Raw genomic sequence first — 10548 nt, forward strand, 5'->3', positions numbered from 1 at the left:
TGGTGGTACATGCCTTTAAAGCCAGCACTTGGGAGGCAGAGGCAGGAGGAACTCTGAGCAGGGCTACATGGGATGCTTTCTCAAAACAAACAAAACAAAGTAGCTACCTGTGTGTGTGTGTGTGTGTGTGTGTACACATGTGTGTATATGTGTATCTCTGCATGTACATATGTGTGTATATTTTGTCTGTGTGTATATATGCGTGTGTGTGTGTGTGTGTGTGTGTGTGTGTGTGTGTGTGTTGTGTGTATATGTATAGGGGGTAGGTGTTGTGTTTTTGACACAGTCTACTAATATACCCCAGGGTGTCCTCAAATTCACTAGCCAAGGATGGATTTTTTTTTTTTTGGTAACATGTATAGGTGATGCTACAGTGACCAGAAAAGACAGACAGACAGACAGACAGACAGAGGATGAGGGTAAGCCAGTCAGAGTGGGACACAACTTTCTCTCTAGCAGCAGAGGCAGGCAGATTTTGAGGAGTTCAAGGCCAGCCTGGTCTATATACTTGAGTTCCAGACCAGGCAAAGACTACATAGTCAGACCCTGTCTCGAAAATCAAACAACAACAGCAGCAACAACAACAACAACAGCAACAAACCCAAGTAGTTGTGAGCCACTGGATATGGATTCAAACTTGGGTCCTCTGGAAAAGCAGTATGTGTTTTTAATCATTGAGCCATCTCTCCAGTCCCCAAGACAGTCCTGCCTCTACCTCCAGTGCTAATAAGCCCAGCTTGGCCTGCAGTTCAGATGTGCATTTGTGTATGCATGCTGGGGACTGAGCCCAGGTCCCCCTGACCAGCTTGGGTCAAGATTTGGATATTCTTGGCGTTGGGGGTTGGGGGTGGGGCTGTTCTGGGGCCTGATCCCAGTACTTGCACATGCCTTCCCATTGGGCTATGCCAAGACCTGAGTCTCCTTCTGATCAACACCCGGAGCCAAACCCTGAATCCTAAGAAACCCTATTAGAGTTCTTCTTTGGAAACCTATGCACTCTTTTTAAGAAATAGAGCTTTTTGTGAGAGCTGGTAGAGTATGCCTGTAATTCCTGCTGTGTCAGAGGATAGCAAACCCAATGCATCCTAGGAAGCTTAGCAAAACCCTGGCTCCAAAAAACAGAAAGAGGCACGCACACAGGCATAACATGGGAGGCAGGGGCAAGAGCATCAGGGTAGCCTAGTCTACATGAGGAGTTAGCGGCCAGCCAGGGCAATCTGAGCTCCTGCCTAAATACGATACACAAACAGATATCATCAGCAAAGCCCAGCACAGAAGCTGTAAACCAGTACAGAAGAGGAGAAAGCAGAGCAGTCCAGCAGGTCCAGTTATTCCAGGGTCCCGAAGAGGCACTACCTGAGGGTCAAAAAAAGGGGGGAGAGAAGGAAGAGGCCAAGCACCCTAGGAAAGACAAGTCAGTCTGGGTTGTGTCAAGGCTTCATTAATGTCGGGGAGATGAACGGGTTTTAAGGCTTACAGAGAAGGAATTGACCTTCACACAAGAGCAAAGGAGGGAAGGGCAGAGACACCCCTAGCGATCAAAGCAGGAAGCGAGGAGGTCATCTGGTGGGGACACCTGGAGTTAACGCCGGCAGGAACATTCCGCGGTTAGGGCAGGAACTCGCACTCTTCTCGCACAGACAGCTCATGCGGAAGGCTCTAGTTAATTGTTCTCATATTTTAGCAGCCACCACCTTAGGGCCCTGAGTAAGCATAAGTCCAAATAACTCGGGACGGTTCCCCACAGTGCAGGAGTCTGCACTTGCTCAGTCCACAGAGGGTCCCTGTTTGATTTTACAGAGCTGAACAAAAACCAAGAGGGAGAGAGAAGGCAGGCGGCTAGAGTGCTGGTTTATAATCCCAAGACAAGAGGAGTGCTACAAGTTCTAGACCAGTGTGGCTACAGAAAACCAGGCAAGCCTGTTAGAGAGACGGCCCAGCAATCAATTCCCAGCGCCTATATGGCAGCTCACAGCCGGCTGTAACTCCAGTCCAGGGGATCCAACGCCCTCTCCGGGGCTCCAGCCACAAGCACCAGCCACACACACATGAACTAAGAAGAGGAGGTAGGGGTAGGATTGGGCGGTAGATCCCTTTAATCCAAGCAGTTGAGGGGCAGAGGCAGCAGGGTCTCTGAGTTCAAGGCCAGCCTGGTTCACATAGCCAGTTCCAGGGCCACATAGTACCACCCTGTCTCAAACAAAAGCAGAGGACGGGGCTGGCCTGGCTCAGCGAGCCTCTTGCTGCTCTTACAGAGGCCCCAGATGTGGTTGCAATTCTTACATTTTATATATTGTTATGATTGTGTATGGGAGCACGCGTGCCGTTCCACACATGTAGGGGACAGAGGGCAGCTCTATAGCGTCCGTGTTTCCTTCCACCTTCACATGGATTAGGGAGACCTAATCCAGTGCAGCAGGCTTTGCAGTCAGCCCTCTTACCTGCTGAACCACCTCATCAGCCCCTGGTTTAGGATCGGTAAGACTTTTATTCCAGGACTGGAGAGATGGCTCCGTGGTTAAGAACACTGGCTCTTCTTCCAGAGGACCCGGGTTCAATTCTAAGCACCCACATAGCAGCTCACAACCATCTGTAAGTCCAGTTCCAGAGCAGGCCCCCTTCTTCTGGTCTCTGTGGGCACCAGGCTCCCAAGTGGTACACAGACACACCTGTAGGCAAAATGCCCATACACATAAAATACAAAGTAAGTAAGTAGATACATACAGACTTTTGTGTCTTCTTTGTACTCATGTAGAATGAAATAAAGAGATGGCCCAGGGCAGATGACTAGAACAGCGATTCGTATTGCTCCCACTTTTGTTTTTGCTTTTGTTTTTGTTTTTGTTTTTTTGTTTTTTGTTTTTTGTTTTTTGTTTGTTTTTTAAGACAGGGTTTCTCTGTATATCTCTCGCTGTCCTGGAACTCACTCTGTAGACCAGGCTGGCCTTGAACTCAGAAACCCACCTGCCTCTGCCTCCCAAGTGCTGGGATTAATGGCGTGCTCCATCACGCCTGGCTCCTCCCACTTTTCTTTTTCTTTTTTTTCTTCTTTCTTTTTTTGGCTTTTCGAGACAGGGTTTCTCTGTGTAGCCATGGCTGTCCTGGAACTCACTCTGCAGACCAGGCTGGCCTCGAACTCAGAAATCCATCCGCCTGCCTCTGCCTCCCAAGTGCTAAGATTAAAGGCGTGCGCCACCGCCGCCCGCCGCCACCACCACCCGGCTCCTCCCACTTTTCTTAACGCATGCAGTGACTGCGTTTCTTCCTGTGTCCTACCTTCGGTGGCCAATGACCCACGCCTCACATGCCACATCACTTTCATGTGTATTTCACCGTTGCTAAGTTGTCACCATGGCATCACAACAGTCAGGCAAATACAGACACCTGGAGACAAATGTGGTGGCAGAAAGACGTGTCCCTGGTCCCTGCCTCTGTTGTTTGGATGAGGAGGTCAGTCTTAAATCTGTGTCATGCTTGATGCACGGCCACAATAACATGAACACGAACAAAACTCTGGACCGAAAACCATGTCGTTGCCTCTGTAAGACATGATGTCCATGAATGTGATGATCATCGCTTACCGAATTCAAGGCCCATCTTGGCACCCACACTTTATCATAACAGAAGCAGTCTGCGCAGGGATAGAAAACATCGGCAAAAGATATGATCTTACTAACCTTAATTTTATGTCCTACGGTTAAAAATGAGTGTCACATATTTGCTTTGCCTCAATAATTAAAGGGTTTTCTACCATTTTTTTGTTTTTAAATCTAACCAGATTTCAGCAAAATGACAATTCAAATTTCAGTTGCCTTTTTATTGCCTAGATAAGACGCCATGACCAAAGCAACTTATAAAAGAAAACATTTGTTGGAGTCTGCGGTTCCAAAGGATTGGAGTCCATGCAGTGCTGAGAGATGACAGCTAGCCCACAGGCAGGAGGCAGAGACAGCCAGCTGAGTGGGAATGTCATGAACCCCACCCCAGTGACATACCTCCATCAACAAGCCACACCCCTAATCCTTCCCAAGCACTTCTACCAACTGAGGGCCCAGCATCAAATATGGGGGTCGGGGTGCATTCCCCCCAAAACACCACAAAGAGCAACAGCTATTTTCTTTCTTTCTTTCTTTCTTTCTTTCTTTCTTTCTTTCTTTCTTTCTTTCTTTCTTTCTTTCTTTCTTTCTTTCTTTCTTTCTTTCTTTCTTGGTTTTTGTTGTTGTTGTTGTTGTTGTTGTTGTTGTTTTCGAGACAGGGTTTCTCTGTGTAGCCCTGGCTGTCCTGGAACTCACTCTGTAGACCAGGCTGGCCTCAAACTCAGAAATCCGCCTGCCTCTGCCTCCCAGAGTGCTGGGGTTATAGGCGTGTGCCACCACCGCCTGGCTAGCCATTTTCTGAAAAGTGCCCATCAGTATTATCAAGCTATGTCTATTGGTTGGAGATACCCCTGAAGCCACATCCCCTGTGGCTAGTTGTAATGAAAGCTTCCCAATTGAAACAAGGTGTGCAAACACTTCTTTGAACACTTCTTTCATTCATAGCATGCGCTCATCAGAAAGCTCCTTCTGTCTGCAGGATGTCAGCTGTACTATTTATAACCTAGTTAACAATGCCAGCTAGAGGCGGGAAAAGGTGTATGCCTCATGCAGATTCAGCATTAGTTTCCACAATTACATGTAATTGCTCATTCTATTATGTTGAACATCAGCATTACAAAACTGAATACAGGAAGGAGAAAATAATACGAAAATTATGTTTTTGTATTCCCTGAGGATTCTTTTATCAAATTAATTAAAATTGTGAAAAATGAAAGCAGACCTAATCTACAATGGACATTTTCACACAATGTAACTTTTTCATAATTTTATTTATTTTGTTTATTTGTGTTTGAGTGTTTTGACTAAATGCATGTGTATGCACAATGTGTGTGCAGTGTCTGCAGTGGCCTAAAGGGGGCGTCAGATCCCCTGGAACTGCAGAACACAGTTGTGAGCCGTGTGGATTCTGGGAAGTAAACTTGGGCTCTCTGCAAAAAAGTGAGTGCCCCTAAGTACCACACCTCCTCTCCGGCCCCACAAAACACAACTTCAGTGGCTGCACAGCCATTCAGAAGAGGGCAGTGTGACAAAGGCTCGCACTGACACGTCTTTGTTTTCCCAGATCGGGGTTCTCCTGTTGAAGCTCTGGTAGAGAAGAGGCCAGGCTGAGTTCTCACCTCCCCTGGGGACTGACATCGTGCCACTACTCACCGAGGCCAGATCCAAAGATGAACTGTAGAATGCCTTCACTTCCACTTTCCCTCCTGTATTGTGGGCCTCCTGAGAGTAAGGTAAAACTCAAAGCAACAGATTCTAACACAGAGCAGCCTATATCTGGGTTCAAATCCCACCTTCCCCATTTGATGTGATATTACACAACTTGGGGAGCTTATTTTCATTTTCACTTTTGGGGTCTGATCACAAGGTTTGCGTCGACTAGGCAAGCAGTCTACCACTGAGCTGCACCCCTTCTATGACCAGTCTGTGTGGCGGGAACAAATTTATTCTAAAGAGATCCTGAAATTCACCTAATTAGCTATCAGACTGTTCAAAGAATAGACCCCCAAAACTAGAATTTCCTCCAGAAAACCCCTAAGGGAGAGGTGTCTTAGTTACTGTTCTGTTGTGACGAGATACCGTGACCTCAACAACTCTTACTAAGGGAAGCATTTAGTTGGGGCTGGCTTACAGTTTCAGAGGTTTAGTCCATTATCACTGCTGGAAGCATGGTGGCAGGCAGACCACTTGAGAAGGAGCTGAGAATTCTACATCCAGATCCACAGGTGGGGAGGCGGGGAGTGAGAGAGGGGAAGAGAGACAGAAAGAAGAGAGAGAGAGAGAGAGAGAGAGAGAGAGAGAGAGAGAGAGAGAGAGAACACTAGGCCTAGCATGAGCATTTGAAATCTCAAAGCCCAGTTGACATACTTTCTCCAACATGGCTACCCCTACCACAGTAAGGCTGCTCTTCCTGAAGCCAGGGTCTGTAGCATTCAAACATGCAAACCTGTGGTCCCCGTTCTTATTCAAAGCGCCACAAGAGGTACCGACCCTGCATGAGAGATGTGGAGCCCTACAGGGCTAGGGGCCACACCTTACCTGACCGTGATGTATATTAATCCCCCTCTCAGTCTGACTCCGGAGCCCCTCGATCTCTCCGTCCCTCTTCCCAGGGTGGCCATGTGGAATAAATCTCACTTTTCTGCGTTTCACTGTTAACCCGGCTGCTTTAACTGGCTTACTGAGGACGACTGGCTGAACCTGGCTTGTTGGGGCACAGTCTGTGACCCCTAAATCCCATAGCATTTCCTCTTGCTTTGTTGTAGAGACTGAGAGAAGTACACGGTGAGATCCTATCCCTAAAAGCTGAAAGAACAGAAAAGGCAAGAAATAGAAACTGGGGCTGAAGAGATGGCTCAGCGGTTAAGAGCACTGACTGCTCTTCCGGAGGTCCTGAGTTCAATTCCCAGAAAGCGCATGGTGGCTCACAACCATCTGTAATGAGATCTGATGCCTTCTTCTGGTGTGTCTGAAGACAGCGACAGTGTACTCACATACATAAAATAAATAAATATTTTTAAAAAAAGGTAAGATAAGGATGATTGAGCAGGACACCTGGTCCTCACTGGGTTTCTGTGGTGCTAGGGACAGAGGTCAGGGTTACCTGAATGCTAGACAAGCACTCAGCCAAATGAGCCTCACCCAGTCCTAACCTTAAGAGATGACTTTAGGGCTGGAGAGATGGCTCAGTGGGTAAGAGCACCGACTGCTCTTCCGAAGATCATGAGTTCAAATCCTAGCACCCACATGGTGGCTCACAACCATCTGTAAAGAGATCTGACACCCTGTTCTGGTGTCTGAAGACAACTACAGTGTACTTACATATAATAAATAAATAAATCTCTAAAAAAAAAAAAAGTCACTCATTTAAAAAAAAAAAAAAGAGAGATGACTTTAGATAACATGTGAGCGTATATGTTGTGCCCAGTAGGGGTGCTGCATGCCTGTAACCCCAGCTCTCAGCACATGGGAGTGAGAACACTGGAACCCCACCCCAGTGACACACCCTCTCCAACAAGGCCACACCTCCTAATCCTTTCTAAACTGTTTCACCAAGTGAGGGCCAAGCGTTCAAAACCATGGGCCTCGGGGCGATTCTCATTCAGACCACCAAACTACCTAGCAAGTTGGAGGGCAGTCTGGGTTACATGAGATACTCTCCAAATTAAAAAAGAAAAAAAAAAGTATTTCCTTGGTATTTTTCTTGCTAGACATGAGGACTTACATCTTTAATGCTAGCAGAAGCAGGTAGATTTCTATGAGTTGAGGCCAACCTGATCTACAGAGCAAGTTCCAGGCCAGCTGTGGCTACACATTTGAGACTATCTTAAAGAAAAATGTAAAAGATGGAGGTAAACCATAAGGGACCAAGAAGGACAGCGTATGCTGGGTTCCTTTGTTTGTTTTGAGACATAGTCTCAGTGTGTGGACCTGGCTCGCCTGGCTGCTCTGTAAGGCAGGCTGGCCTCAGACTCCTAAAGATCCACTGGCTCTAGGCTTAAGACGGGACACCATGCAGGGCGCCATCATATGCTGTTGCTGTTCAGAGAACCAAGAGCAAGATGATGCAAAACTCAAAATAGTCAGCCGGGCAGTGGTGGCACAGCCTTTGATCCCAGCACTCAGGAGGCAGAAGCAGAGGCAGGTGGATCTGAGTCCGAGATCAACCTTGTCTACAGGATAAGTTCCAAGATAGCCAGGGCTATGCAGACAAACCCTGCCTCAAAACAACAAACAATGAAACTTTGTGTGCTTCTTTCTAATGATACAGCCTCAAAATCACAATCACAGGCACAGAGCCACACACGTGGAACAGACTGTAGGAAGCAGATACTGACATGTGTATTTCAGAAACTGATCAAGTAAATGTGGTAGCTCATGCCTGTAGCCACAATACTGGGGAGACTGAGGCAGGAGGGATCATGAGTTCGAGGCTTGATGAAGCCTCATTAGGAAAACACCCCTCCCCCAACACAAGAACAGAGCCAGCTTGGTGGCATAGCACTTTAATCACTTCAAAGACAGAGGCAGCCGGGCAGTGGTGGCGCACGCCTGTAATCCCAGCACTCTGGGAGGCAGAGGCAGGCGGATTTCTGAGTTCGAGGCCAGCCTGGTCTACAGAGTGAGTTCTAGGATAGCCAGGGCTATACAGAGAAACCCTGTCTCGAAAAAATCAAATCCAAAAAACAAAAACAAAAACAAAAAAAAAAAAGAAGGAAAGAAAGAAAGAAAGAAAGACAGAGGCAGGTGGATTTCTATGCCTTCAAGGACAGCCTGGTTTTGAGAACCTGTCCAAAAAAAGAAAGAGAAAAGGAGGGGGGGGGAGAATGAGGAGAAGGAAGAAGAAGAAGAGGAAGAGGAAGAGGAAGAGGAAGAAGAAGAAGAAGAAGAAGAGAAGGAAGGAAGGGAGGGAGGGAGGGAGGGAAAGAGGGACGGAGGGAGGGAGGGAATGGCTCCAAGAGCAAGCATGAGGAACTGAATTTGAATCCCCAGAACCAGTGTAAAATCAATTAATCAGTCCAGGGCCAGGTGCGCTACAATCTCAGAACTGAGAAAATCCAGACAGCAGGGCCCCAGGGGGCTAGTCAAATTGTGGATCTCTAAGCTCAGTGAGAAACTGTCTCAAAAACAGCGAGGGGCCAGGGTGGGGGTGGGGCTGGCAGGAAGTCTCTCTCAGGCGGTAAAAGCTTGTACCACAAGAGCCTGGAGACCTGTGTTCTATCCCCAAACCCATAGAAGTAAGAGAGAGCTAAGTTCATGCGATTACCATCCGCCTCCCACATATGCACCATGGCACACCGGGGACCCTCCCGTCACACACACGATATACACACCCCAAAGTAGAGGAACTGATATTTATGAAATGCCCATATTAAAACTTTAGGAACAACGATTAAACTCACGGGCTCAGCTATGTGTCTGCATCACTCCATGCCGTGGGACTTGCCAATCAGCAGTAGTAGCTTACAGGTTGAACTGTGACGTCAGGGTTTAACTTATAAGAATGAGCCGGGCGGTGGGGCGGTGGTGGCTCACGCCTATAATCCCAGCACTCTGGGAGGCAGAGGCAGGCGAATTTCTGAGTTCGAGGCCAGCCTGGTCTACAGAGTGAGTTCCAGGACAGCCAGGGCTATACAGAGAAACCCTGTCTCGAAAAAAAAACAAAAAACAAAAAGCAAAAACTAGTAAGAATGACTTTCACCTGGTTCTACCAATATCTTAGGCATAAAAGGGATTCAATGAACTGGTGTATGTAAGATATTTATCACAATGTCTAATTTCATCTCCTTCGTCATTTGGTCAAAGAGGCCTTCTCTCAATTCTAGTTATAAATCGGTGCGGTAAAACCGGACCTTAGTCGGCCGAATGAAACGCCAAGAATTTGGGCGTGTGAACCGTGAGCGTCTGTGGAGCTGACAATGGAGCGGTTGGTGTGGGTCCGTACAGCTTGCTGCTGAGGACTCTGGGAGCCCAGCTGACCGCGTTACATTCTTGCCAGGCCTGGCTACGGTTTGATGCCACCTGGTGGCAGTAGTGGTCTGTTTGGAACTGTAGAGGATGGCTGAATCCAGAGCCGGCACAGCCCCACGGATTCCAGACTGTCCCAGGTAGGTCGGCCGATTCAGGGGCTCAGCAGGGGCGGCGGTGGGGGTGCTGGGGCCGTGAGGACCAGGGTCTCACTCCTGCCTTCTTTTCTTTCAGAAGTCCACATGCTTTTCCTCTGCTTGCAGGGCTGCAGCTCAGATCCAGAGCTGCTCCGGACGCTGGACTAGCCTTTAATTCCCGGCTCCAGCCTTTGTCTCCTGCTCTAATAGAAGCTCAGCAGGGAATGGGAGCAAGTTCTTGTTAATTCTGCATAACTAAATTTACATCTACAGTTATGTGGGTTTTCTTTTTCCATTTCTCTCTCTCTCTCTCTCTCTCTCTCTCTCTCTCTCTCTCTCTCTCTCTCTCTCTCTCTGTGTGTGTGTGTGTGTGTGTATGCGCACACATATGCTTTGTGCATGTTTGCATATGTGTGGGTGCCCGCAGATGCCCAACGATGATGTCCACAATCATCCTCAAAACTCCAGCCTCAGGTTTACACGGCAGGCACTTTAACCACTGAGCCATCTCCCCTTCCTGAAGTTACATTTTATCCGGTTTTTCTTTTTCTTTTTTAAAGATGTCGTTATTTTATTTTATGTGTGTGAGCGCTTTGACTGCACATCGTGCAGTTGTGTACCAGTTATCAGCACCTGGTATCAGCAGAGGCCAGAAGAAGCTGTCAGCATCCCTGAAATTTGAGCCACTGCGGGTGACCATGTGAGCTGTGGGAATCAGCCTTGGGGCCTCAGTAAGGATGCTGTGATCTTGGCCACTGAGCCATCTCTCCAGCACCCGTTTGTTATGACTGTGTAATCACAGCTTACCTGTGGTTATTACAGACACTGTGACATTCACAACATAACAA

The sequence above is a fragment of the Apodemus sylvaticus genome, chromosome 19 (genome assembly GCF_947179515.1).
Source record: "Apodemus sylvaticus chromosome 19, mApoSyl1.1, whole genome shotgun sequence".
NCBI classification, from domain to species: domain Eukaryota; kingdom Metazoa; phylum Chordata; class Mammalia; order Rodentia; family Muridae; genus Apodemus; species Apodemus sylvaticus.